The 27,804-nt window shown below is 44.7% G+C and overlaps 1 long non-coding RNA gene across 1 annotated transcript in view; it reads left to right on the top strand.

Annotated features, from left to right (window-relative positions):
- LOC309605130 overlaps nt 1–5,147 on the top strand; it is a 29,579-nt gene extending 24,432 nt beyond the window's left edge. Inside the window, exon 3 of the long non-coding RNA XR_014231240.1 lies at nt 1,431–5,147. This is a non-coding gene — a long non-coding RNA (uncharacterized lncRNA). The remainder of the gene's footprint in view (nt 1–1,430) is intronic.
- The last annotated feature ends 22,657 nt before the right edge of the window (nt 5,148–27,804 follow it).

The raw sequence follows: 27,804 nt of genomic DNA, 5'->3' as shown, positions 1-27,804 counted from the left end.
TACCCTGGATTCAATCTAGACCTACTGTGCATCCCACTGTGAAAGCCCTGGACCAATATGCAGGACCCACAATGGCTATGGAACTGCTGAGCACTTGGCCTACCTCCTTACTTCCCAGGAAATTCCAACAGTAAAACTTCATCGCTTAAGATAATTTAGGTAAGACTCTCTTTCTTGTAATCTGAAAGAGCCTGAATAATACGTCATCTGTTGTGAAATTCAGAGCCTTGAAAGATTTCAAAGGTGTTTTGAGATGACATTTGAAAACCGTAAAATATTCTGCTAATTCCACCCTACAAAATGCATCCAATATTTTAAACCTCATCTGAAGCAATTAAATATTTGGAAAATGAAGTAAATCATGAGAAACCTATATATATTGATATATAGACATTTACATGATACAATATTTCAAAAGCAAAGCTATTTGGTGTTTCATCACTTTGAGGAATGAACAAAGGCTACTTAGGCCAATATGAGCAGGTGGCATGTGTTCAGTATTTCCTTTCAAATGTGCACCATACCTGTAGCTTCCTTTCCATTTGTACTGGTACACCCTGGTTCTTGATGTTTCATACTCATATCTTACAATATAGATGTAATGGCAAGTTTTCCTGATTCTAGTCTGTGTGTCCTCCAACTTGTCCTGCATGCCAGGGCAAACCAGTCACCTTTTAGAACTACATTCATGTCATTTCTTTGCTCAAAATCTATGTGGCTCCCCATTTCCTATGGTGGTTCATATATAATCTTCTTTTTGAGTTACTAGGAACTATATCATCCAGCCTCTTTCCCTGCCATCCCATCTCCTCTTCCGTCCCAGTCCAGCCGACTCTTCATGAAGATGCCCTTCCTTTGTCTCTGCCCTCACTCTTGGTGTTCCCTTCCCTTGGCAATGGAGTCCCCCCTTCATAAATCTATCCCAAGACTAACACATGTCCCATCTTCCACATGAAGTTTTCCCTGATCACTTCTGACCCTCACTGGGCTCCCCCTCCAGGAACTTCACAGAGCATATCCTTTTAGCTCACAAATCGACTCGCCTTACAGAATCACTGCTTTTCCATATGGGCCAGTTTTAACTCCTGGACTAGTTAGTAAACTCCATGATTTTGAGTATGAGGTAAGTATATTCTTGTTGACATTGAATAAATACCCTGAATGCCGCATACCACCCCCAGAAGCAGCTTCAGGAAGCAAGATTGCATTAGGAATCTCGTTTTACCAAAAGAGAAAGTGGAAAACTCATTTTAATCTCCTGTAGTCAGTGTCTAGCCTGCAAAATGAAAACTAGTGAGGCCGTTCTTACCACCAGAGGGGCTGCTAATACTTCCACTATTAGCTATAAGTAGAATTTATAACAAAAGCACACATGAAACATGGCGCCACAGGAAAACAAGAATTTCCAGAAGCCAGACATTGGGAATCAGACTGGGTACTAGAAAAAGCACTGAACCAGGTCGGGTGGCCTGGGCTCTCGTGGATTTGCCACTCGCTAGTTACATAGCTTTGGTTAAGTCTCTCAGCTTCTCTAAGCCTAGCTTACCCCATCTGGAAGTAAAGCATGTCACAGAGCTCTGAGGTTTGCTCTAGCACTAAAATCTTGGTGTTTGTTGCCATGCCTACGTGTAATTTCACACTAAGTCGGAAGGAAACACAGGGATATCTTAGAAGGTGATTTGGACTATGTGGTCAGAGTACCACCGACCTTTAGCTCGTGGTCTCCCATCTGGCCAGAGAAGTGGCTTCCCCAGTAACCCACCAGGAGGCCTGACTTCAGCCCCACCCTTGGCCTTGGTATAATGTGTCCCAACCACTGCCTAGTTCCTGTAAAACTTGCCAATTGGCTTAAAAGATTGTCTTAATGTATGTGCTTTCTTTTCACTTGGTTAACCTTGAAGTTGAACCCAATTTTGTTTTGCTACTTCCATTCTTAGCTGACTGTTGAACAGTTTAAGACTCTTGGAGCCTTTTGTATAGCTGAACCTGGATTGTTCTGTCCTAGGAGCTGTCCCCTGCCACCGCCCCCGTGTGCTCCTTCTAGTTTGGGCCACAATCTCTCTTCCTTCCTCTGGTGACATTGCAGAACACTTCTGGGAACTACAATGCAATAGCACAGGTCCTGTTCCATGGAGTTTAAATCCCACAAGGAGATTATTGGAGAACAGAGTAGCTGAATGACTAGACTTCAATTCAGAGGAGATGTGAAATTCGGCACTTTTCTTCTTCTGGTTAGCAGCTCCCAAAGCCATTTTAACCGCAGTAACATGAATGACTTGCCTACTTCTCAAGCTTATGAAGTCTTTCTTGAAAGCCATCACCGGGCCAGCTTCATGTGTGGACCTGCAGGCTCTCGGTGGATCGACCTGATAATGCCTTAGGGAACACTGGACATGAGGGTGCATCTTAATTTCAGGCATATCAGGTCCACTGCTAACATGGATTTGGTGCCCTAAAGTTTAAAAAGCCAAGCCTGGGGTGAGAGTGCGTGCTCTTGAAAAGTGCTGCTGTGGGCACTTGCAGCAGTGAACGTGGGCTTGGGGGAAAGGCTGGAAGAGCATTTAGGCCTCAAGCAGTCACTATCAATGAATGAATGACCCTTGCTTGATTTCTGTGACATAAGACATCTTCTTTGAATAAGGGATTCTCTTTACTAAAATAAAACTAACCAAAATCAATAAATAAAAGGAGATTTCACAGGCAATAAAAGTTGGTTGTCAGATAATGCTGGTTAATAGTAAAACATTACAGCCTCCCTCTGAAGTTGGAGTAGGCTCTGCTGAAAATCACAGCTGTGATTATCCAGTACAATGAATTTGGGAAATTAGTGCTTCAGGACAGCTGGAGCTCAGGAGATGTATTAGAGAGAAGTAGGAAGTGGAAAATCAGGCAGGGGTAAATCTTTTTAAGCCATGCTGATATTTTGTTCTGTCCTGTAAACAATGAGAATCCAATTAGAAGATCAGAACAGACTTGTATATACCTATAATGAGGGTCTGTGCTACTAGATGATCCTGAGACACCACTTGTATTTAAGCAGGAAAAAAATAAATCTATACCAACATCAACTGAAAACCTTTTGACAGCATCCTAGGAATAAAGAAGTTCCAACAACCTCTACAAATGCCTTTAAAAGTTGTCTTACGTCCCTATAAGCACTCATATAAGCCTGAACCTGGAAAGGCAGATATGCCAAGCACAAGCTGTCTCACCCTGTCCTTTGCCTGTAATATTTATGTTACTAACAGCTAATATTTATTGAGTACTCTGTGCCAGATACTTTGCTAAGCCCTTGGCATGAATTATCTCAACCAATCGTCATAATAAATCCTGTGAAGCAGGTGCTTTAATTTATCTGAATTTTACTGATGAGAAACAAGCCTGAAAGTGATTAGGTAACTTGCCCAAGGTCACCCTGCAAATGAGTGGTGGAGACAGAACTTGAACTTCTGTCTGACTACAATACCCATGCTGTTAACTACTATGCTGTCCTGCCCATGGCAGACATCACTAATCGATCATTGCATTCTTTCTCACTCAGCCCAGACTGGGCCTCCCAACTTCTTTTAGCATAGTGCTCTAGAAAGCCATTACTGATAGATCAGAGTTGATACATGATAGGACTAATTGCTGCCCTTGGCCTATAGCCCAGTAATATCATCTCAGATGCAGCCTCAGATTCTGATTTGGCACTGTAAGCCTGAACAACATCAAAAGCTGACCTGCCACCATAAATTGTATTCTGACACCTTTACTTGGAGTTTTTACATTAGATGGTCCCCCTAGACTGCTTTTCCAAGCTGACTCATACTGGTCAATTTGTTGGTATGGAAAAATGACAGAAGGTATTTGAGCCATCCAAAAGCTATCAATATGAGTTTGCTGCCCATAAAGAATGCCTTTTATGAGGAAATTGCAGAAGTGATTCCAGGAAGAGACTATGGCTTTATGTTGCATGTTCTATATATCTGGATTGTTTGAATTAATGTAGAAACTAGAAGCACTGTTGAAGGCTCAGAGTTGATTAGGATTTTGGAAAAGATTAATGTATTTCTAGATATTTTCTATAACACATTAAATGTACCTCATCATTCCACACAAAGTGGCAAGAAATCAAGTGTCCATGTTAATATCACAGGGCCCCTCCAGGCAGACAGCTCCACCTTAGTGCAACGGCTTCCCCTTTTCTTTCCAAACTCCACGAAAGTCACAATTTGTCACCAAGTATTTACATTGCACAACAGTGTGATGGCTTGAAATGGTTCAGGAATGAAGAATGTAAGTCCGGGGACACAGGTTCGAGCCCTGGTCTGGGAAGATCCCACATGCTGCGGAGCAACTAAGCCCGTGTGCCACAACTGCTGAGCCTGTGCTCTAGAGCCCACAAGCCACAACTACTGAGTCCTTGTGCCACAACTACTGAGTCCTTGTGCCACAACTACTGAAGCCCGTGAGCCTAGAGCCCGTGCTCCACAACGAGAGAAGCCACCGCAATGAGAAGCCCGCGTACCGCAACAAAGAGTAGCCCCCGCTCGCCTCAACTAGAGAAAGCCCACGCACAGCAACAAAGACCCAACGCAGCCAAAGATAAATAAATAAAATAAATAAATAAATGGGAGAAAACCAAAACAAAACATAACATGGTGGAAACTCTTAGTACCCAGCAAACTTATAAATGTTAAATAAAAATAAATTATTGGGGATGAACTTTGTAACTTCTAAAAATAGTAATAGTTACTGTAGTATAGAAGAGAAAGTAAGCGTCTCTTTAAAAGCTTCTTAAGGCAAAGGAAACACAGAAAGAAAAAATAATGCAAACTTTCTTATCAGAAAAGCACTTCTTATCAGCAATAATTGTAGTTAAAAGAGCAATAATGAAATGTGGTATTGTATACTTGAAAAAAAAAAAAAAAAAAGAATGGTAAGTCCGGGGCTGAGAGGAGGGGAGAGGTCTCACTGAATCAAGCAAGGGCCTGATCCCTTGTGATGAGCGGGAGAAACAGGAATGACCCACCCAGATTTGAGACTGGTCCTGGCAGGGCAGCTGGGTGCTCCAGGAGTGGTGTCGTGGGTTGCACAGCCATTTCTATCTCAGGGCTGGAGCAGGCGGGCAGGTGAAGGAGCCAGTCAAAGTCCAGGAGCCTGTGGTTACCAAGGAGGCACAGGGTGATACTGGAAGATGTGCCAGCATAGACCAGGAACCCAACCAGGGCTGAGATGTGAGAGCCAGGCCTCATCCCGGGGAGAGATGATGATAGGAGTTAAGCAGGGTACCAGGCTATAGACACTCAAGGAAGGTCTCCCCAGAGGGAGAGATGACAAGGGAGACTCCAACAACAGTTAGCTCAGGTCAAAACCCCAAACATGTAGACTGGGACGATGCATGGGAATAGAGGGAAGCAGAGAGACTTAAGCAGTTTAGGGACAACCTGGGCATTTGATCCTAGGATGCTAGATCCTAGGAAGGGCTGACAGTGTAACAAGGCTTTGGGACAACCTGGGAGCCCAGTGGCCATGGTCTCCCTCCCACGCCTGGCAGTCTGAATTCACGCCCAGCTCCCACAGGATGCTGGGCGGTGGCTCTGATGCATATCTCATCTCTTCTAGGATGGTCTCAGCACCCAGGGAGGCCTACAGGGGGAGTTAATTGTGTGGTAACAGGGAAGGGAATTGACATGTTATAAACCTGCCAGATGCTGGGTGCTAAATATCCCATCTCTTTTCATTCTCAAACTACTTCAGAAATGTTCAGACCTGCCAAAGATCACACAACTAGTTGGTGATCCGGCCAAGATCTGAATTCATGTATGACTCCAAAGCCCTGGCTCTCTCTACCCCATCAAGCTGCTTCTGGGAGGACCTCGGCACATGCTGCTGGGAAAGACAGAGGTGAGAGACACTGAAGACCAGGCAAAGGGATCTGATTCTGTCATCATCTCAGGGGTTTTTAACCCTGGCTACACATCGAACTCTTCTGAGAAGGTTTAAAACACACACACACACACACACACACACACACGTCAGGACCATCTCCAGAGATTCTGATTAAATTGCTCTGTGGTGGAGTCTGGGCATGGGTGTTTTTCTTTAAAAGCTCTCCTTGTGATTCTAAGGTGCAACCAGGGCTGAGAACCATTGATTTTCCTTGTTCCTGGCCCTTTAAGGCAGTCTAAGGCACTCAGGCCTGCTGGTCCAGGGAGGCAAACTGAAAACCCAGGGCTAAGGTCCTTCCTTGCCTGTTTCGCACTTTTCTTTTGTTCTTATTCCTCTTGGCTCTCAGGTCCTGTGCTGCCTGGGAGAGAAACACCCAGTTCCTGCTCAGGCTATAGAACCCAACCTTTGTTCTCTGCTCTAGACAAGGAGGAGCCACAGGAGCTGGACACAGGAGGGGTGCTGTGTCCTGGAGGCCAGTGGTGCTGGGGTTCCAGGAATCTCACAGAGGGATGCAGGACATGGAGAGGTGGAGGGTGGTGTTTCAAGGGGAAAACAGAGTTAAATCCAGGGAGAGCACTTCAGAGAGTCATCATCAAAGCAGAGGATCTAGGCAAGGAGAACCCAGGAAAGAGATGCAGGGAAAACAGCACAGAGCGGGGAGGGTTTAGAGCTGACGTTAGGAGATAGAGCCTGGAGAAATCCTCTGGGGTGGTGATACTACCTGCAGCTGCTGCTTACTTATCAGGAGCCTGTGACCCAGCGCCGGGCGAGGTCATCACATGGGCTGGCCTGGGCCTGTTTACCTGCCCAAGCTCAAGGAATTTGTGTGCTGTTATCCTTGGGCTGCCTCACCCTCGGACAAAAGATCTGGCTGAGAGGGCAGTGCAGGTGAATGAGGGAGCCTGAAGCAGAATTTCGGAAATGAACCAATCTGGAGATGTCTGGTCTCTCAATGTGTTGGGTCAGGGTTGATCTTGCTGAATTGCCAACGAGAGTTACCTAGATCAGCTCCACCCAGACCTAGCAAAGAACTTAGAAGAAAAATATAAACATACCCTTTGCTTATTTTATCATGAGAACTGGTCTTTTTTTTTTTTTTCTGGCTGCACTGCGCAGCTTGTGGGATCTTAGTTCCCCAAACAGGGACTGAACCCAGGCCCTCAGGAGTGAAAGCGCAGAGCCCTAACTACTGGATCTCCAGGGAATTCCTGAGAACTGGTATTTGGACGGCAGCTGTGAGCAGGCGAAGGTGGGCTCTACCATCTAAGGGCTTGGACTGGCAATGCCCTTCCCGGGGCCAGAATTCAAGTCGTTTCTCTGAGTTCATAGCTTCCTGCTGACTTTCGTCCTCTGTGGTTCAGTTGCCTTTCATTCCCAGCTGCTGTTTGAAGCCAAACAGACCGTTCCTTTCTGGGAGCAGCCAGGCCATGGAGAAACAGAGACCCTTAAGAGGTATCTCGGGGCTTCCCTGGTGGCGCAGTGGTTGTGAGTCTGCCTGCTAATGCAGGGGACACAGGTTCGAGCCCTGGTCTGGGAAGATCCCACATGCCGCAGAGCAACTGGGCCTGTGAGCCACAACTACTGAGCCTGTGCGTCTGGAGCCAGTGCTCCACAACAAGAGAGGCCGCGACAGTGAGAGGCCCGCGCACCGCAATGAAGAGTGGCCCCCGCTTGCCGCAACTAGAGGAAGCCCTCGCACAGAAACGAAGACCCAACACAGTCAAAAAAATAAATAAATAATAATTAAAGGTGCTAATAAAAAAAAAAAAAAGAGGTATCTAGTCCAGTCCTTCCCAAACCTGCTCATAATCAGAGCCTTAAAGGCACAGATTCCTGCACCTTGAGAGGGATTTACTGAATGAGGACCTCTGGGGCCTGTGTCCCCACTCTTCTGCCGAATTTCCCATCCAAACTGACATCCACTTCAATTAGCCTGGACAGAGGAGGATCGTCCTTCTGTATGTTGAATTCACAGCTTCCTTTCATCCCTAAAAATGTTTCATGTGATCTCTGATTCAGGTGCAAGCCCAGTACGTAGGAAGAATCACAGCTGCAACTAATATTTGGACAGCCAACAGTCATTTGCCTCTCTGCCTCCTAAATCATAGTTTGGCTAGCAACTCTACAGTAGAAAAGTGATTAAAAGCATTCTACTACCCAGCTGCTGTGTCTGTCTCTAAGACAGCATCTTACTAGATGGTAAAGAGTAAAGGGAAGTACACTGAATGTTGAATCAGAAGGTCCAGGTGTGGAGCCCACACTTTCTCTACCATTAGTAGATAATCCTGGGCCAATTACAATACTCTTCTCAACTCCAAATTTATCACAGCCATCATGAAGCTAACATTTATGAGGCAATTCCTATGTGCCAGGCACAATGCAAAGGACTTGACTGACGTCATTGGCTTTAATGTTCCCAAGGTACCATTACGTAGAAGAGAAAACCGTCTCAGATAGATAGTCAGCCGCTTTTGCTGAGTACTTCATGGGGTTACTGGGAAACTATTGGGAGATAATGATGGGATGGTTGCCCTATGTATATGTTTCTCTCCTCAAACTGTAAGTTCCTATAGCCACGATTCTATCTGATTTGTCTTCTCCTCCCTCACCCAGCATTGTACCCAGCACATCCGTAGACAGTTGAGTGAAAATGAATAAATGATTTAAGAAACAAATCAACATTTGAATGAAGCGCTATATAAATGAAAGCCTTATTGATCAACCTATTACATCAGTGTGACAAAGACCCCAGAGATACCTGTGCTCTACATCCACGGTGGGCTTTGTATCACCAGGGTGGCTAATCAGGGGCTCTGTTTACGTGACATCTCGATTGGCCTACTTGAAGAAACAGTAACCAGACATCTGGAGGGTGTGTCCAGCCCTGTGGATCTGGGCCAGCACTACAAACTTCCACCTTGTCAACCTGGACCCCCGCCACGCATGCAGGCCACCGATAAGAGCCTCAACATCCTTGCCGTGGCTTCTTCACAATCTCCTCGCAGATCTCATCTGGCCTCCTCTCCCCGACATCCTTGGCCTGACCCTGCCTCTCTCGTTCCAACCTTGGCTGTCCTCCTGTTTTGCAGTGGGCACTCTGGACAAACTCCCTTCTCACTCAAGCTTGGCCTCCACGTCCGTGGCCCATAAGGCTGATTTTCCCACTGTGCTTGGTCAAGCTTCATGGATTGGAATCAGACACCAGACTGAGCCTCCTGGTCAAAACCAGGGCAGAGTCGCTCATCTGCATTCTCAGAGAGGGCTTCCAGGTGGGCCCGGAACCACCCTGGGACCGGACAGAGCTGCTGTCCCCAGTTTCAGTCCCCAGACGTAGATGCTGATTGAGTATCGGTGGGAGGGACAATTCGGGTGGGATACAGCGTTGTACCGCTCACAGAGAATGAAATCAAACACTCAGAAATATGTCCATGCCCCAAACCCTCGGAGGGAAAGGGAGAGAAGGATCCTCTAGAAAACTGAAAACTATTCAAATGAAAAAGCTGGTGCACTGGCAAAATTGTAAGAATGGGAGCAAGATCTCCCTGATTTGGGATCCCATGAAAATAATACTGAAGGTGCCTCAGTGAGATGAAGCAGCAGAGAACTGGCAAAGACTGTGAAGTAGTAAAACGAGTGATAAGAACGTGGAGATCAATGGCAGCGCGAAAGGACAGGTGGGCCTCACAAAGCTGAGCTAGGTGACATTAATTTAGCTGCTATAAACCAGCAATTCCTAGCCAAGTCAGCCATGGATTAGCCGTCAGGGCCACCAGGTGGCGCTAGAGTAGAGAATTTTGGCGGTGACTCAGCTGTTACGAGGATCCCGCAAGGGGAGCGGGGGTTTGAGAGGCTGAGGGTCCAGCAGCAGCGGGAGCGGCCGAGAGGGGAAGATGCGAAGACATACTTCGGTCCTCGCACTCTTGAATGTCCTTGCCTGAGCTGGCAGCTAGAGGGGCATGCTCTACTGGTTTCCTAGTGACAGAATTCCCAGCGGGCCTCTAGTTACAACTGCACGGATGTGATACTGCGCAAGTCTAGGGTGTCGGTCACCTGGGGAAAAAAAGCTATTTGCTTCCCGTTTTCCAACTCAGTGAGAATCCATCCTGTGATCCCAAACTCGATGAAATATGTGAAAAGAGCCTAGCATAGTGCCCCGTACCCAGAAAATGCCCAATAAACGTTAGTTTTCCTCCTAAGTAATCCCTCGCGGCGGGCAATCTGCTTCCAGTCTCACACCGGGGTTGCTCGGTGCCCCTCGGAACTGAAAGTGCCCCTGGCCCCATAAAGCCTGTAGCCCCTCTGGCCAGAGACCCTTTTGTCGCAGCGCCTTGGCTGTTCCAGATTTCTCACTGTGAGGCCTGGGCAGCTGCCAGGGGCCACCGCGGGAGCTGGAATCGCAGCTCACACGGAGAGCACTCCCCGCAGGCCTTCTGCCCGCTCCCTGCCCGCTCGCGGGCTCCAGCCTCCCCCCAACCCCCAGCCTCCAGCCCTCCTGCCCTGCACGCTCCGGGCCCCCTGGCCCCCCCCTTCTCCAACAACGTGTTTCTAATCTGCCCAGGAACAGTCACCACGCTTGGTTTTCCTTCCGGGTCTAATCAGCTTCGCCTCTGGGCCTCGGCGTCCCGGGGTGTGTAACCCAGAGGCTTGCACGGAGGTGATCAGCTTGCAGGGAACAGTGCGTGTCCCTCCCTGACTCCGCTTGTTTTCTTCAGGGGCCAGGGCCAGCCAGCTGAGCTGTCTTTCTCTTGCTCCACTCCTCTCCCTCCCTCACACGTGGTCTGCCTTCAGTGGGTGCGTGAGAGGCGAGCGGAGCAATGCACGGGGCGCGTGCACAGCTCGCCGGGAGGGGGTGTGAGCTGCAGGCAGGTTCTCTAGGGGAAGCAAGATTGCTACCGCTTGGGGCATAATGGAAGAGGAAGGCGGGACAGGAATTTGTGCAGATCAGTTCTGGCCAGATCTCTTAACATGTTTTGTTCTTGCTTTGCTGCTGCTGTCGGTTTTTTGTTTGTTTTTTTTCTTTTTTTCCCTTCCCTATGCTGAGCTGTCATTTCTTAGTCCAGCCAGGCCCCTCTGAACTTCTGGTTCCTCTAGGCAGTAAACACCCTAGTTTCCCAGGCCACCCTATTGCTCCCTCTTGTTGTTTTCTTCCAACATGCAATTTTGAAAAATGAGAAAAGTGGCAACGTCAATGATAAGGGCGGGGTTTAAATCAAAGAACAATTAAATGCAATGTTTATTGAATCTGACACCTTCTTCAATTGTACGCTCTCTTGTTCTTGGCAGCATTAGATCAATACCTAAAAAATGTTCACCCTTTTAGAGCAGTATTAAAATAAATATTTTCAATAAAAATATTAAACAGTCAATAATTAAAGCATGAGCATGTTTATCCCTAGAAGGGGTCAGAGTTCCTTTTGGTCACGTTAAATTTTCCACAGGAGTCGGTACCAAGGTGACTAGGAATGTGAGATCTGAGACTGCCCTCCCAAAGGATCATGAGGTCAGCTTGGGGTGAGTTTGCCTCTGGTATCCCAGCCTCAGTCCCATGTCATCTGCTTCTTGGACTCGTCCAGGCAAACGTCAGCTCGCTGACCAGAGATGGCTGTGGCTTACGTGGTGCTCAGCAATCCTCAGGTCTACCAGCCCGCTGTGACCATGCCAGGCGCACTGGTGATACTTTGAATGCTTCATCACTTTGCTAGAAGCAGATTTTTTTTTTTTTTTTACTGAAAACAGTTTGCTTCAGAAGAAAACTTCATAGTTTCATTTTAAGTGCAAAATCAAGATCACTTCTTAAATAAAAAGGAAGCAGAAAAATCAAGAACTGACAACATGAAATCATGAAAACAGAACAATGTTATCTCAAATACCTTGTAAGCAGCAATAAATATCATCAATGTATGCAAATAAGTTCCTCTATGAGAAAAAGGAAACAGTTTCTAATCTTCCTGTAAAAAAGGCATATCTGGCTCGATGTGCTAAGTTTTCGAGGATGATGAAACGCTACGTCTGTTAGAGGCAGTTACACAGGCACAGCAGCTAGACTTCCTGGATCTAAGTCCCAGCTCCCCATTTAGGAGAGGAGTTGGGAGACCACTAAGGGCCAGTTTCTCCACATCCCTGTGCCTTAGTTCCTTGTTTGTCAAGGAAGGCTTATAATAGCACTGATCTCAGAGTTGTTTCTGACAACTGCATGAGTTAAGACTTGCAAAACACTTAAACACTGCCCGGCCTGGCACTTGGTAAGCTCTCAATGAATGTGAGCTATCATAATAATCAGTAGTCATAGTATTAGCATTAGCAGAATTCATGGACTTAAAATTCCTACTCATTAGAGTATTGAGTCGGAAAGATTGAAAAAAAAATTAACTATTTTCCTTGGTGAGATTGGTTACTAAAAGTCAATTTCTAACCAAAATGATGAAAGTGACTTTTACCCAACAAAATTCTCCTTTAATAAGGAATCCAAAGCAATCTCGAAAATCTTAGTCTTAGAATGTATCGAGTTACCTTGTAATGTTTGGAAAGTGAAGGAAAATGGGTTCCTCATCTACTCCCGGCTGCATCCCCATCTAGAAAAATAGTTATAAAGGTATTTTATTTTATTTCATTTTCCAAGGATCCATATATAATATTCAAAACAATTTGCAGCTGTTCAGATGAGTTCATAGCCATATGGTTCAGATAATGAAAATATTTTCTGATATTTAAAATGAATTGAATGCTTGGGTCAGCTTAGAAGAAACATCCCTGAGTTCTCGGTGTACTATCTGATGCCAGCTACCCCTTACAGAGGGTTAACTATGTGCTATGCAAGATTAAATTATTTAATTCTCATCATAACCCAATAGCACACGTATTCTGTCTCCATTTTACAGCTGAGAGAACTGAGGCTCAGAGAAGTCAAGTAACTTAGGAGCAAACCATTAATGATGGATTCAAGATTGGGATTCAGGTCTGTTCACCAGCATTCGGGCCCGGCTCTGCATCCCATGCTTCCCTGATTCAGTGGGAGCTACAATGTCAGCCGAGGCTGCAGCTCTGCCTTAGGTGTTCCCATGAGCCTAGGCCTCAGAGCAGGGCACCAGGGTGGGATGTTCTGTCCCAGCTAGATTCCTGCTGATCCAGTCCTACCTGCAAACCCAGATGATGAGCAAAGAAGCCGTGGTCACTTGGGCCTGGGTGTCTGTAGCAATATGTGCAGGGGTAACCAATGGCCTCAGAGCCTGCAGAGAAACCACAGTGCTTTCTCCTTTGCCCAGAACTGCTCCCTACCCCAGTCTCCTCCTTTCTTCCTTCTGCCCCCTCCTCTACTACTGGTAAAACCTACCCTTCTGCTATATCTACCACCTTTCCTACCTCCTTTTGTGTACCAGCAAAATCGTCTCTGTTGGTCCATAGACCATGTTTGGGAAAAATTGAATGAACACATAGTAGTTCTCTAAGACATGCATGACTAGATTAGAAATATAATTGGAAGCTTCTTTTATTGTAAGTACCTCTAGGGCAAGAATTTTGTCTGATTTATCTCACGAGAACCTAGAATAGTGCCTAGCGCATATGAGGTGCTCAAAGAGTCTCAGTTGTTGAGTGTTTGGCACAAAGGAGCAGAAGGGAAGCTCAAGAAGAAGAAATGAGTTTGGGTTTCATTTTTAGTGCCGATGTTCAAAAGTATTTAAAAGAAAAAAGTTCCACCAAGCCCCCAATATTTTATTGAACCTGTAGGACATCTCAGCTCTGGGAAGATCTTCCTTCTTTCCTTCTCACTCCCTTCCTGTTCCTACTTCATTCTGGAAGTTCTTCAGTTATTGGGAAAAGTTCTAAAGGCAGAGGACTGATGGTAGGGAGATGGGCAGAGGCAAGAGGCAGGAGTGGAAGAAAAATAAGGGATGCAGCGAAGAAGTTCAAGAGTGAGAAAATGCTTCCATTTCTTCCCACGCACTGCCAGTTTGCCAAGAGGGACGCTAAGACCTGCCGTCAGCCTTCCCCACCCTCGCTGGTGTCATGGCCTTGGTGAGGGGCTTCAGAGACCTGAGCTCTAAAGCTTGAGGAAGATTGAAAGCTGCGGTTATTATTGTCACTATCCAATGTCACCCTTCTTTCTGACTGAATCTGATTTCTTTCAAGTCTTGACTGTTTCTTAGTGCTGGTGTCTCTTTTCAAAATAAGACAAGGGAGGCTTGGAGGAAACTTCTGTGGACTGGGTTTGGTTTGAGGGGAAGGGAGCTGTCTTTGATGGGAGCCCCTGGGGAGGGAAGGACGTGTCTTTGGAGGTGCTCCCTAAGTGATGGAGGTCCTCATGGGGCAACTCATCCAGGGAGGGTGGATGCTGTTCTAAGAAATGGGCTCACAGTGGCCCCCAGAGAGTCCTGAGGGGCCCCAATCTCATGTTGCCATGGAGAGTCTCATTGCTCCATGACAACAGATTTCCTCAGCCATCATCTAACTTATGACAACAGAGCTCTAAGAAGGGGAAGGAAAAGCTGGCTCCGGCCCTACTGAGTCACTGCAGTTAATTCTTTTGCTCTCTGTCTACTACATTTCTTTAGAGAGTCTCAGGACTGTTCCTCCCAGCCCATCTCTGAGTAAATTTTGGGTTATGGAATTCAGCTTTGAACACAGTGTTTCCAGACAGGATCATGTGGCCTCCAGTTTTGGCCATCTCTCCTACCGACCCATTACCCTCTTTGTTTTCCTTGACCCCCGAGAGCTGTGTGCTTTGGTGCTTTTCCCCACAAGGAATTTCAACTTTGTCTTTGTGCCCAGGCCAGCCCTGGCTCCCCGCTATGTCAATCTCAGCTCAATATCACATTCACTCAGCCCATGTTTTTTTAGCCTGGCCCTGACACTTGCATAACTAATTTATTCAGCTCTCACATGAAAAATCTCAAAGTCTCAGCCCAGCCCTGGGCAAAAGACAGGATTAATCTTCTGCGGATTTTTGAGCTTGACAGTTGAAGACTCGAGGTACCTAAAACCAAATTCATGTGTAATCCAGGGCTCTCAACACTACAAAGACATGTAGTGATAGCCCTCAGGTGTAGTGTTGAACATGTTACATGCAAAACACATACCTGTTAGGCCCCCTTTGAAGGCAAGCTCTGACGTATTTACTTACTCCTTTGAATCCCTAAATTCAAACCATAGGAAATGTCACCCCCAGTTGGGCCCATGGTCCATCCAACTCAGGTCATAACTGTAACAGCCAACATCTACTTTCAAGTACTGGCATTCTGTTAAGTGCTTCTCAAGTGTTTTCTTATCTAATATGGCTGTTCTCAGAACAATCCACTGTCACCATTTTACAGATGAAGCTGGAACTCGAGGAGACAAAGTAATTTGCTCAAAGAGATATATCTTGCATGCTACAAAAAAAGACTTGAACCCAGAGCTGTCTGAAGCCCAAACCAAGCTTTTAACCAATTACACTCTGGGGATGAGGGTTTTTAGGGAAGAATCGTGTTCTTTGAAAGGAGCTAACCACATAAGATTGGGGTTGGGCTCCCTGAAACACTGTTTAGTTCTCTCAACAACCAGGGCAATTTTATTATCTCAAAGTTAATTAAATTCCTCTTGAATCTTAATCTTCTGCTTGCACAAGGTCTTGAGTAAAATGGTTTTAATCAGATTCTATGTGCTTCCTCTTATTTGAACTAATGCTCCTATCTCCAATCTTTAAAGAACAGTCCTTAATTCTAATACTCCAAGGTTTGTAAATTCCAATTTCCCCTCACAGAAACGTCTGCTTTTCTTTAGATTTATTATATTATGCTTTAAGGCCTCATCTTTCAAGGCCAAAAAGTCATGTTTTCAGTGTTTTTATAAGGCAGCTCTCATGCGTCCCTTCCTGACGCCGTGCTCCAGGCAAACCACCAGTTCTAGGCTGGTCCCTGTCTATGCCTTCAGTTTCCCACGACCCTTCAAACTGAAATGCCCTTCCTCTGTCCCCACCTGTTCCTCATTTCCCCGTAGCCAAAATCTATACTTGATGACTAGCTCAAAGATGAACCCCTCCTTGAAGCCTTTTTTAATGCCCCCAGATAGAAGTGATTTCACTCTCATGTGAAATAACCACAGGACTCTCTACCGTTCAATCCTTCTTATGGTACATTTCACTTTCTCCATTGGATTTTAGTTACACGAAACTTTCATATTTCTCCTTTTAGATTATATCTACTTGAGGGCAGAGTCTGTATCTCCGTTCTAGGGACTTGTATTAAATTAGGTACTCACGTGTTGATTCAATGCATGAATGGATATATAAATCAGTGGTTTTGCTTGATTTCTTTTCTGGAACATTTCTCTTTCTTTATCAGAATTAGATAGGCTTAACTGCTTGAAGTATTCCATGTGATAGATTAGTGAGGGCTTATACAAGGCTAAGATAACATTTTATAGTTTGTATCGGACAATCTCCAACATTTTATTGGTCATTTAAAATTGCAGTAGCATATTGATAAGTGAAATAAGACAGAGAAAGACAAATACTGTATGATAACGCTTACATGTGGTATCTTAAGAAATACAACAAACTAGTGAACCTAACAAGAAAGAAGCCAACTCACAGGTATAGAGAACAAACTAGTGGTTACTAGTGGTGCGGGGTTGGGGGTGGGAGATGGGGAGCAATATAGGGATGGGGGACCGGGGGATACGAACTGCTGGGTGTAAGATAGGCTCAAGGTTGTACTGGACAACACGGGGAATAGAGCCAATATTTTGTAGTAACTGTAAATGAAGTGTAGCCTTTAAAAATTGTATAAAAATTTAAAAAATTAAATAAGTAAAACTGCAGTAGCACATTGAATTGAAGTATTCTTGGAAAGATTGAGACCTTTCCTGCATCAGAATGGGGAGCTCTGTACTTGTCTTTTCAAAATGGAGTATGACTCTTTCCCTCCTAAATGCATTACTTTGCTGAACTTTAATCTGAAAATACCTTACTCACAAGATGAATATTGCAGTGGGCACTCTTTCAAATTATATGTCTTACACAGATATTATCATTTGTTTCTTGAGCCATTACTACCAGCAAAATCTCAAAATTATAGGCACCTTTGTGGCCAAAGGAATTGAGCATCCTAATTCATTTCTCCCCAAATGTAAAGTCTGCGCTGAGTTGGCCTGAATTTCTGGCCAATGCTGGAATGCAGAACTCTCAGCCATGGCAACAACTGTGATGAGCATTGGCTAAACCTTCATTCCCTGCACGCACACCGTGAATATTTTGATGAATAGTATTCAAAATATATTGTTCACCCATGCGCAGCTGATGTACAGAATATTGAACGGCACAGTTTGCAAGAGACTTAGAGTCCTAAGAGCTGCCTCTCGGATCAAAAACTGCTCCTTTTAGAGAGATCCAAGGGTATGCCAAGAAGAAAAAGAAATCATGATTACCTAAAACTACTGCTGCAACCATATTATGTTACCTCTGTGAATACCTTCTTCTGAGGTGATCATAGTGCTTGCAAAATAAGGGCTTTCAACCCATTTTCATTTCTAGTCTATTTTGCTACCACAGAAAGAAGTTTTCCCTGTGTCATATAGATCAGGATTCCAAAACCACTCCAGGAGCAGCAGAACTTAAAGGTTAATGTGCCTTAGGGATTACCTAAGGGGCTTCTTGGCAGAATACAGATTCACAGGCCCTACCTCAAACCCACTAATTCAGCATTCCTGGGGGTGAGGCTCATAATGCATTTTTGAACATACCCTGTCAGGATTTTCTGATCAGCGGTCCTGGGACCAGACTTTGAGAAAAAATTAGAAATAATAAAGGAGAAAGGTTATGGGGGAGTTATCCCAACATCCGGGGCCGACAGAATAGAAATGTTCTTACTTTCTGTGAGTTGTGGCGTCGACGCAGGGCCCTACCTGCGCCCTGCTCAACACCTGAACTCCTTGTCTGGGTCAAAATGTATAATGGAAGTGCCACGGGCTGATAACACAGAAAGACCAAGGTTCTTATCCAGCCAGCTGTGAGATTTTAGGGAAGTACTTTACCTCTCAGGTCATCATTCATGAAATGAGAGGTGGGCCTGATAAGCTCCATGATGCTCTATTCGCCCATGAATTCATTCAGCAAAGGCCCCAGCACTGCCTCTAGAGCGTTTCCATCCAACAAAGACATAATACGAGCCACGTATACATGTGTCAATATCTAGTAGCCATATTTCAAAAAGTAAAATTAATAATTAATTTTATTTAACCCCATATATCTGAAATGCTATCATTTCAACATGCAATCAATATAAAATTATTGAGCTGTTTTATATTTTCTTTTTTTACTAAGTCTTGGAAATGGGTATATTTTATACCTCAACACATTTCAGTACAGACCAGGCATGTCTTGAGTACTCAGTAGTCAGCCATGAAGGTGCAGCCATAAAGCAGGGACGTGCAAACTAGGCCCGTGGACCAAATCTTGTCTCCTGCCTTTTATTTTAAATTTATTAGATTGAAGTAGAGTTGATTTACAGTGTTGTGTTAATTTCTACTGTACAGCAAAGTGATTCAGATATACACACACACACACACACACACACTCTTTTTCATATTCTTTTCCACTATGGTTTATCACAGGATATTAAATATAGTTCCCTGTGTTATACAGTAAGTCCTTGTTGTTTATCCATTCTCTATATAATAGTTTGCATCTGTTAACCCCAAACTCCCACTCCATCCCTCCCCCATTCCCCCTCCCCCTTGGCAACCACAAGTCTGTTCTCTATGTCTGTGAGTCTGTTTCTGTTTCGTAGATAAGTTCATTTGTGTCATATTTTAGATTCCACATATAAGTGATATCATACGGTATTTGTCTTTCTCTTTCTGACTTAATTGTATGTATGATAATCTCTAGGCCCATCCATGTTGCTGCAAATCTGCCTGTTTTTTGTATGGCCCATTAGCTAAGAATGGTTTTTATATATTTTATTACTGAAAAAAAAAATCAAAAGAAAAAAATTTCATGACACATGAAAACTATATGAAATTTAAGTTTCAGATCCACAAATAAAGGTTTGTTGGAACATAGTCCAGCCCATTCATTTAGATATTGCCTAAGGCGATTTTAATAGAACAGCAGAGTTCAGTAATTTTGACAGAGACCACGTGGCATGCAAAGCCTGAATATTTGCTATCTGGTTCATTACAGGAAATGTTTACAGGCCCCAAAGAGGAAGCATAAGAGCTGGTCCTGGAGGGCTGACTGCCTCTGGCCCTGCACCATTTGCATATAAGTAGGGCTTAGCTAAAGCTAGTCTGGGTTGACTTAGCAAGCTTCAATCCAAAGAGATGGGGGCTGGACAGTAGAGGTTCAGGGGGGCAGCCAACAAAACGGAGAACTGATGGAGATGCCGGAGCAGAAAGGAAAGTCAGGCAGGCATAGCACAGGGGCTTGGAACAAAGTGGGACATTCTAGGGGGCAGGACAAGGGCCAGGGTTGGAAGTGGTATCCCATGAAAGAAGGGGCTCTGAAGATGGACTTGGCCAACTTTAGAAGACTGACCCATGTTCCAGTGGAAGGAATTGTTTGTTTGTTTTTTCTATTTTTTTTTTTAATTAATTAATTTATTTATTTATGGCTGTGTTGGGTCCTCACCCCTGTGCGAGGGCTTTCTCCAGTTGCGGCGAGCGGGGGCCACTCTTCATCGCGGTGCGCGGGCCTCTCACTATCGTGGCCTCTCCTATTGCGCAGCACAGGCTCCAGACGCGCAGGCTCAGTAATTGTGGCTCACGGGCCCAGTCGCTCCGCGGCACGTGGGATCCTCTCAGACCAGGGCTCGAACCCATGTCCCCTGCATTGGCAGGCAGACTCTCAACCACTGCGCCACCAGGGAAGCCCTGTTTTTTCTATTTTTTTTGGCCATGCCACGCGGCTTGTGGGATCTTAGTTTCCCGACCATGGATCGAACCCCTGTCCCCTGCAGGAGAAGCATGGTGTCTTATCCACTGGCCACCAGGGAAGTCCCTACTGTGAAAGGAATTGGATTTGTGCCTTAACTGAAATAAGGACATAAGACAGCAGCTATCTGCTCTTTTTTGTTGCTTTCTCATCTTTAAAGGTCTACTCTTATCTGGTGGTGAGCTTATTTAACCTCTTTCTAAGTCCATTACTTGACCTGCATCCTCCCTTGACTGTCATCTCAGGATCTGGATTCGGATTTTGTTGGTTGGTTAGTTGGTTTTCCTCTTGCCCTGGCTGGGTATGTGGATGATTGATAGGCAGTCTCGCCCAGGGCCTTGAGTTTAGGGAAACTTTCCAGGACAGTAATTACCTGGGATTTAGCTCCATCAAAGTCATGTTTTGATCCATCAAGCCCTCGTCCTGGCCCAACCCTTTCAATTCCTGTAAGTCACCTTTGGGTAAAATAAAGATAACATTTATTAATTTTTCTCTTTTAAACAATTGGAAAAATATGACCAAACCTTTGGGGGGAAAAAACCTTTCCCTGACCTCTTTGATCCATTTCCTTGTGAGTTATAAATTCCTGGTAGTATTTCTTTAATGTGGTAGCATTTTTTGCTGTATTATTCCATAATTGCTCTTAACCCTTTTGACCCAATCATTTCTGCTTTCATTCATTTTTAAAAAATTCTTTTCAAGGGCTTTCATTTCCATAAGCATAATTTAGTCTGAAAAATAGTCCTGTGTTGTGGGGAGGGTGCTATTTGTTACATTTTTGCAGATTCAGAAACTGAGGCCCAAAGATGTCAAGAGATTTGCTTGGCTTCACACAGCTAGTTAGTGGACGACTTGAGCTAAAGTCTTTTGACTGCTGGGCTCATGATCTTTCTGCAGCATTTTACTGGCTGCCTGTTATTCTTACCCTCTCTTTCTTTCTTTGTCTCAATAATCCTTCCTCTCAACTCATTCTACCTTCAGTCCCCACTTTCTCCACCCCCCCAAGTCCTCTTCCTCCCTCCCTGCCACAAGTACATCATGTGTTCTCTGAAGCCCCTGACTCAGGGGATCTGCCCCCCTCGACCTGGTACTAGCTGTGAGCTGAAAGCCCTGCCGAATGGCTGAATTTCCAACCCCCTTGAGCCCTCTCCCTATCACTCCCTGAAACACTATTAATAGCTCCACTGACATCCAGTGTTCCCAGAACTGCTTGGAATCTGAGGGTGGAGGGCCGGCAGTCCTGTGCCCAGAGACTGACAGACCCTCCCCACTGGGCCCTTCCTGCCCACAAGGGATGCAGGTGTGAGGTCTGTGGGCCAGGGTCCTCCATAAGCTCCTCCTGGACTAGAGCCCTCGTTAGCACGTCCAGCCCAGACCAAAGATCCCTTGACCCTAGGGGCAACCCTGACCCCTGTGTCTAGTTTGTATCCTAAATCTTTATTTTTCTAGGACACGTTATGCCTTCATTTCAATTAAAATCAAGTTACCCACCTCTGGTCCCCTCAGCATCGTTCTTTGCTGGACCAATGGGCCCACGTCCTTTAGAGTCTCTCTTCTCCCCTTCATGCACTTGGTCCCATATTACGCTCTTTCCCCACAATCTTTAGAGCTACAACCCACTTGATTATGTGGGTAAGAAGGTAACTCTTGTCTGCTCTGGGAGAGTGCATCAAACCTGAGATGTCCAGAGCTGAGGTTTCCAGCCAGGTTTCTCTTCAGCCCTAGAGCACCCCCAGTGAGCTCATGAGACACTGGAAATTTTTCAAAGCATTCAAAAGTCAATGTTAGTTACCTTGATTTTTTTTTTTTAAACATAAAATGCTAGAACTAGAAGATTCTTTAGAGATGATGTCATCCATCCTTCTCATTACAGATGATGAAACTGAGGCCCAAAGAGGTGTCTAAAATTCACCCCCAACACAGTGTGTTTTTTTAAAAAAATATTTACTTATTTATTTATTTATTTTTTGTTTTGGCTGCACCAGGTCTTAGTTGCGGGATGGGAATCTTTAGATGCAGCATGCGGACTTCTTAGTTGTGGCACACAGACTCTTAGTTGCAGCATACATGTGGGATCTAGTTCCCTGACCAAGGATCAAACCTGGGCCCCCTGCATTGGGAGCACAGAGTCTTACCCACTGGACCACCAAGGAAGTACCCCAACCCCATGTCTTAAGATTTGGGAATGAGCATCATAAAATCCTGTAATGATAGGAACATTTCACTTGTAAGAATTGAGACTCCTTGGTTTAATTTATGTTTAAGACCTTACCAGATTGTTGCTTGCCTAGTTTACTGGAATATCACCAGACCAGGAAGGACCAGGAAACATGAGAACCAAACTGTACAAAAGTTTTCTTCTGAAACTTATCTCTGCCTCTTTTTGAAGTAAGTAGTAGCTCCACTCCAAGTTTTCTATACATCTCTGAAATGTTACCTGCTCATTTATTTATTCATTCATTTATTCATTTAACCAACATTGATTAGGCAATCTCTATGTGTCAGATATTTTTCTAGAAATGGAAGTTATAATCCTTCCCTTTCAAAGCTTACCATCTGCTTGAAGGAAAGGACACACCAGTAGGCACTATAATGTAGCATGAGAGGTAAGCCCAGGGTGCGGGGGAACACTCAGAGCAGACACCCCACCAAGACCCGGGAGGTGAGCCTGTGGAGGGGTAGTCAGGAAGGATTTACACAAGGAGGCGATTGACTTCCAGGTGGAATTTGGAAGGATGGGTAGAAATGAGCTACTCCTTCATTTATTCAATAAATATTGCACCAGGCAGTATGATAAGGCAATAAGAAGTAAGCAAATATTACAAAGTGTGACATGCTAGGAAAAACAAGAAAGGTGCTGATATAGAGAACAAAGAGAAGTCACATTAAAATGATCAAGAAAGACCTTGCTGAGGAGCTGATGTTAGATACGACCTGAAAGATAAGAAGGAATTAACCGTGGGAGGACAAGTAAGAGCATGGGGAGGTGGGGGGAGAATGTGCAAAGGCCCTGAGGCAGAAAATTGCCAAGACTGGATAGTAACTGCAAAAAGGCCTTTGTGTCTGGTGCAAGGTGAATATGAAAAGGAGAGATGCATGATACATTGCTAGGGAGGAAAGCAGGGGCTGGTACATTCAGGGCTTGGTAAGCCAAAGTATAATAAAAATGGGCAGCAAGGACTTTCCAAGCAGGAATAGCCCATGTAAAGGCCTACAAATGTAAAAAACAGTTGGCAGTTGGAGGAACTGGTATGTGAGCATGGTAGCCTACAGCATGGTGGCATACACTCCATACACACAGCATGAGCTAGGCACCTAGAGGCCTCGGTCGTTCCTAACCTGGCTCTAATAAACCTTTCAAATAGACTAAAACCATCGATCATCTCCCTGGATCATCTGGAAGGCCGTCATTCAGCCTTTCTAATCCGCTGCTGGAGGCACAATTTCAGAGAGCAAACTAGAAACAGCAGCTCACGCAGTGTACCAAGCTGGATGAAAACAAACTCTGCAGTCCCTGTGAGATAAATAGAAATTCAGAACTGAGACTGGCAAGGACAGCTGGCCAGCAGGGGGACAGGCAAATGGCCAATGGTTTGTGTTTGGATGATGAGGAAGGAAAGAATAAAATGCAAAAGAAAACAAGGACTCTCTCTTCAAAGAGTTGGGAAACACCCTCTGCTTCCCTTCACTTCCCAGCTGGGGAGGGCAGCGGCAGCAGGACAAGAGGTCAGGAGGAAGCATTCAGTCCCAGACACCCTGCCTGCTCCCAGGAGACCTGCTGGGGTGGATGCCACTGGGCCGGATGCCGGAAACGGGACACACAGGATGCGGTGCCCAGACCCCTGCTGATGCCAGGGCCTGCCCTAAAGAACTGGACGTCAGCAAACAGAAAACCATTGAGACCCTGCAGCAGGCGGGGTTCCCATGGCAAACAACTGGTTCCCCCAGCACCTCCCCATCCTTCTCTTCCTGGACTAAACTTTCCATTTGATCACTTTGGGTAAAGTATAGGTTGGATAAGAGGTGCTGGGAGAGGGATGGATTTGGAAGGGGGTGTCGAGTGTGGGAAGAAGAAATCTGGTTTTTCTATTAAGTTTGAGAATTAAAAGCCAGTGGATCTCTAGGCAGAGATATAATCAGGCTGCATTTTGTTTGTGTTTTTTTTTGAGCCCAGCTTTGTTCCAGCTCTGGCACTTGCCTGAGGCTCTTTTATAGCCAAAGGCCACTGGTCACTGCTTCCTCTTGGCCCTTCCCTAGCCATCACTCTTGCCTGCTGGAAAGGACACTCTGCTGCCCGATATTGTTCCCAAGACCGAGCTGGCTGAAGTCCCTCTGCCCTTTTTCAGTGGCTAACAGATTAAGGGAAAGGGAAAGAGACCCTGAGAATGTTAAAGAAAGTCGACTCCTGGGCCCCGCCTCCAAGTTTAGAAGTCATTAAGCCTTCCGTGGAGTTCTAGAATCTGTTCTTTTCACAAGCACCCTAATCTATGCAGGTTTTGATGGATGCTGAACACATAGCAAAGAAACACTGTTCTAAGGGATCACCTAGATTGGAATATAGCCCAAACCATGGTATAAACAGACTTCCAAGCATATAGCCAGATTCAGGCTATAGTGTGTATACTCCCCAGGCCATTTGGAGCTGACAAGTATCCTTCAGCATCTTTCAGCTGACACTATAACTTTTCAAAAGAAGGAGGTTCTAGGTCTTTACCTAGTGAAACGTGTGCTCCATTCCCTCTTCCAAAATGACTCCAGGATCTCTAAGAATAGCAGGATTCATGCAATGCTGGACTTAGATTTAAGTGGGTTCACTGGCTGTCATTTCTGATTCAAACAACCCAAATAAGACACAGGGGAAGTCACATGAAGTGAACCAGAAAATGAACAGAAATGAGCATGACCAAAACGCTGGGAGGAATTCCTCTCATGTTGGAAACAGAGGAAATGTTTGTGTTGACCTTGCTTTCTTCTCTGGTGCTGATTAGTTTTAAGTGGGGTTGTTTTTATTTTTGTGTGCAGTGAATATGTTTTGCTCTGAGCCTCTTCTGGCCCTTGGTTTCTCTGCCATTTAAGGCAAAAAAATTAGGGAAATCCTTAAAGGAATATTTTGGTTCTTAAAGAAATTGATTGACAAGAAATAAATAGTAAGGAAGAAATAGGAAGTGATTGAATCTCTGCTCTAGAGAAAAAGGTGAGTGGTGACTTGTGGAGGAAATGTGCAGGCATTATATATTAAAAGTTAACATATAGAGATTTCCCTGAATGGACCATACACTGCTCAATGCCCACGTGTCAGAGAAATAACCTTTACTTTTATATTACCCCGTATGAGTTCATAGGGGTTGGTGTTTTTTGTTTGTTTGTTTTTTTAATTTTCTTTTTAAAAAAATTTATTTATTTATTTATTTATTTATTTTTGGCTGTGTTGGGTCTTCATTTCTGTGCGAGGGCTTTCTCTAGTTGTGGCAACCAGGGGTCACTCTTCATCGCGGTGCGCGGGCCTCTCACTATCGTGGCCTCTGTTGTTGCGGAGCACAGGCTCCAGACGCGCAGGCTCAGTAGTTGTGGCTCACGGGCCTAGTTGCTCTGCGGCATGTGGGATCTTCCCAGACCAAGGCTCGAACCCGTGTCCCCTGCATTAGTAGGCAGATTCTCAACCACTGTGCCACCAGGGAAGCCCCAGGGTTGGTTTTTAAAAAGAGTAAGGATCATGCCACATTTCTTTGTATCCACTATAGTATTCAGCATGATGCTGGCCATCTAGTAGGTATTCAAAAAGTCAATATTAATTGGTGGACTTTAAGAAGTAATTCTGATGGCGTGATACCTGTTCTGCAATGCATGTAGTGAAGTGTTTAGCAAGACTTATAAGCAAATGTTTTTTGGAAGCTAATTTCTAGCTGCATTCTCTACAGTGTTCTTGCTGTGAATGCAAGAGATGCTTATTCTGTGATGTGCCTAGTGCAGTATTAGTAGAACATGTAATAAAAATGTTTCTTACAATCTAAAAATAAGAAGAAGTAATTCTGATGGTTCTGATGGCTGAACAGGCTATCTTCAGGCTACATCTACTGGATAATGCCCTGGGGATGAGATGACAAAGGAAGAGACCTGCAGTGTTTCTTCTGAGTATTGCTGTGTGCTTGCAGTATTGGTAATAACTCTCCGGAGAGATTGGCCCAATATGATCCTTTGGAGGCACCTGCAAGACCGAGCTTGATCACAAGTTAGGCTTCTGAGTTGAAGAATTAAATGAGGGCAGTACAGAAGAGTGCTGAAGAGCAAAGGCTCTGGACCTCCACCACCTCAGCTGGAATCCCAGCACTACCATTCATTAACTGCATGACTTCATACAAACCACTTAATTGGTCCTCATCTGTAAAATGGTGACTGTAAAAGAATGTCATAGGGTTATTGTTGAGGATTAAATGAGAGAACTCAAAGCATTTAGAAAATAGCCTGACCCATAGTAAGAGTTCAATAATGTTAGCTATTATTAGCACTGATGGGTAGTGATCAGAACCGGATTGGCTCATAAACAAAGGCTTGGGACCATGGCCACAATTCAAACCCCATAGACACACTCAGGTAGGATTCTACTTCATCCACGTCTCCTACCCGAGCTGCTTTCTACACCCGAATTTGTCACTGAATCATTGAGTATAATGACATCAGATACCTAAACATGAGCATTCTTTGCCCTGTTTCTCTTCCAGTCTCATTTCTAACAATTCCATTCTGGACAAATGTCCTGCCCACATTCTTACTGAGCATCTAGATCATCTAGAACCTGGATAAGTAAGGAAAAGAGGGGAGTGGCACATAGCAAAATGTCTGCTCTAGAAGTCACAGTTAAGTTATATTAATACAAATGGGGGGTTATGAATGACAGAAACAAAGGAATCAATGCAGGCACATTCTCTTCTGTTTCCCACTAATAGATGCTAAAAAGTAGCCTAGAGAGAGAGGAGTCAGCTTGTTTCCAAGGGAAGCTGGGTCCTACTGCTGGGAGTAAGGACCAAAGGGAACTTCTCAACAGGTTATGAAGTTTGGCATTCTTAAAAAAAAAAAAAATGTTGTTCTCACTTTTGCATACTCCCAGAGTCAGGAAAAGAAAGCCAGAGAACACAGCCACCAGATAGTTTTGGCCTTAGGATTTTTGAACCACTGTCCCCAGGTCTTCTATGGACAATACTAGCTTCTAGCATTCTCCCCTCTGCTGCTGGTCCAAAATGAGCATTACACAGTGAATGCCAGGGGAGAAGCATAAGTGTTTACATATATATTAAAAATAACATCTGAATATATACATATAATGGAACATTATTAAGCCTTAAAAAGGAAGGGAATTCTGACATACACTACAAGATGGATGAACTTTGGAAAAGAGCTAAGTGAAATAAACCAGTCTCAAAAGAACAAATATAATTGCGTTTGTATGAAATACCTAGAGTAGTCAAATTCACAGAGACAGAAAGTAGAATGGTAGTTGCCAGGAGCTGGAGGGAGGGATGAATGAGAAGTTGTTGTTCAATGAGTATAGAGTTCCTGTTTGAGATGATGAAAAAGTTCTGGAGATGGATGGTTGCACAAAAATGCAAATATACTTACTGCCACTGAACTGTACATTTCAAAATGGTTAAGATGGTAAATTTTATGTTGTGTACATTTCACTGCAATAAGAAACCACATGAAGCATGAAGAAAAATAATGCCCAAGTAGCGGCTGAAGTTTCTGCTCCCTTCTTTGCATGAGCAGCTCTGCTCCAGCCCTATTAGATGAAGGTTGCCGGTTTCCAACCTTGCAGGCAGATGTCACAGCAGATGCTTTTCAGTGGATGTCATCATCGGAGGGATGCAGAATCTGCTCTGACCTTCCTATTTGCCTCACCAGTTCTGATGCCTGCTCCTCTTGAGGGTTCTGCTAAGATTGTGGAAGGAATAGAAGGAGGAAAAGCTGGC

The sequence above is a fragment of the Balaenoptera borealis genome, assembly GCF_965194805.1.
Source record: "Balaenoptera borealis genome assembly, chromosome: 1".
In the NCBI taxonomy this organism is placed as follows: Eukaryota; Metazoa; Chordata; class Mammalia; order Artiodactyla; family Balaenopteridae; genus Balaenoptera; species Balaenoptera borealis.
Note: the sequence above shows the minus strand (reverse complement) of the source record. Positions and strands in the feature narration are given on the sequence as shown.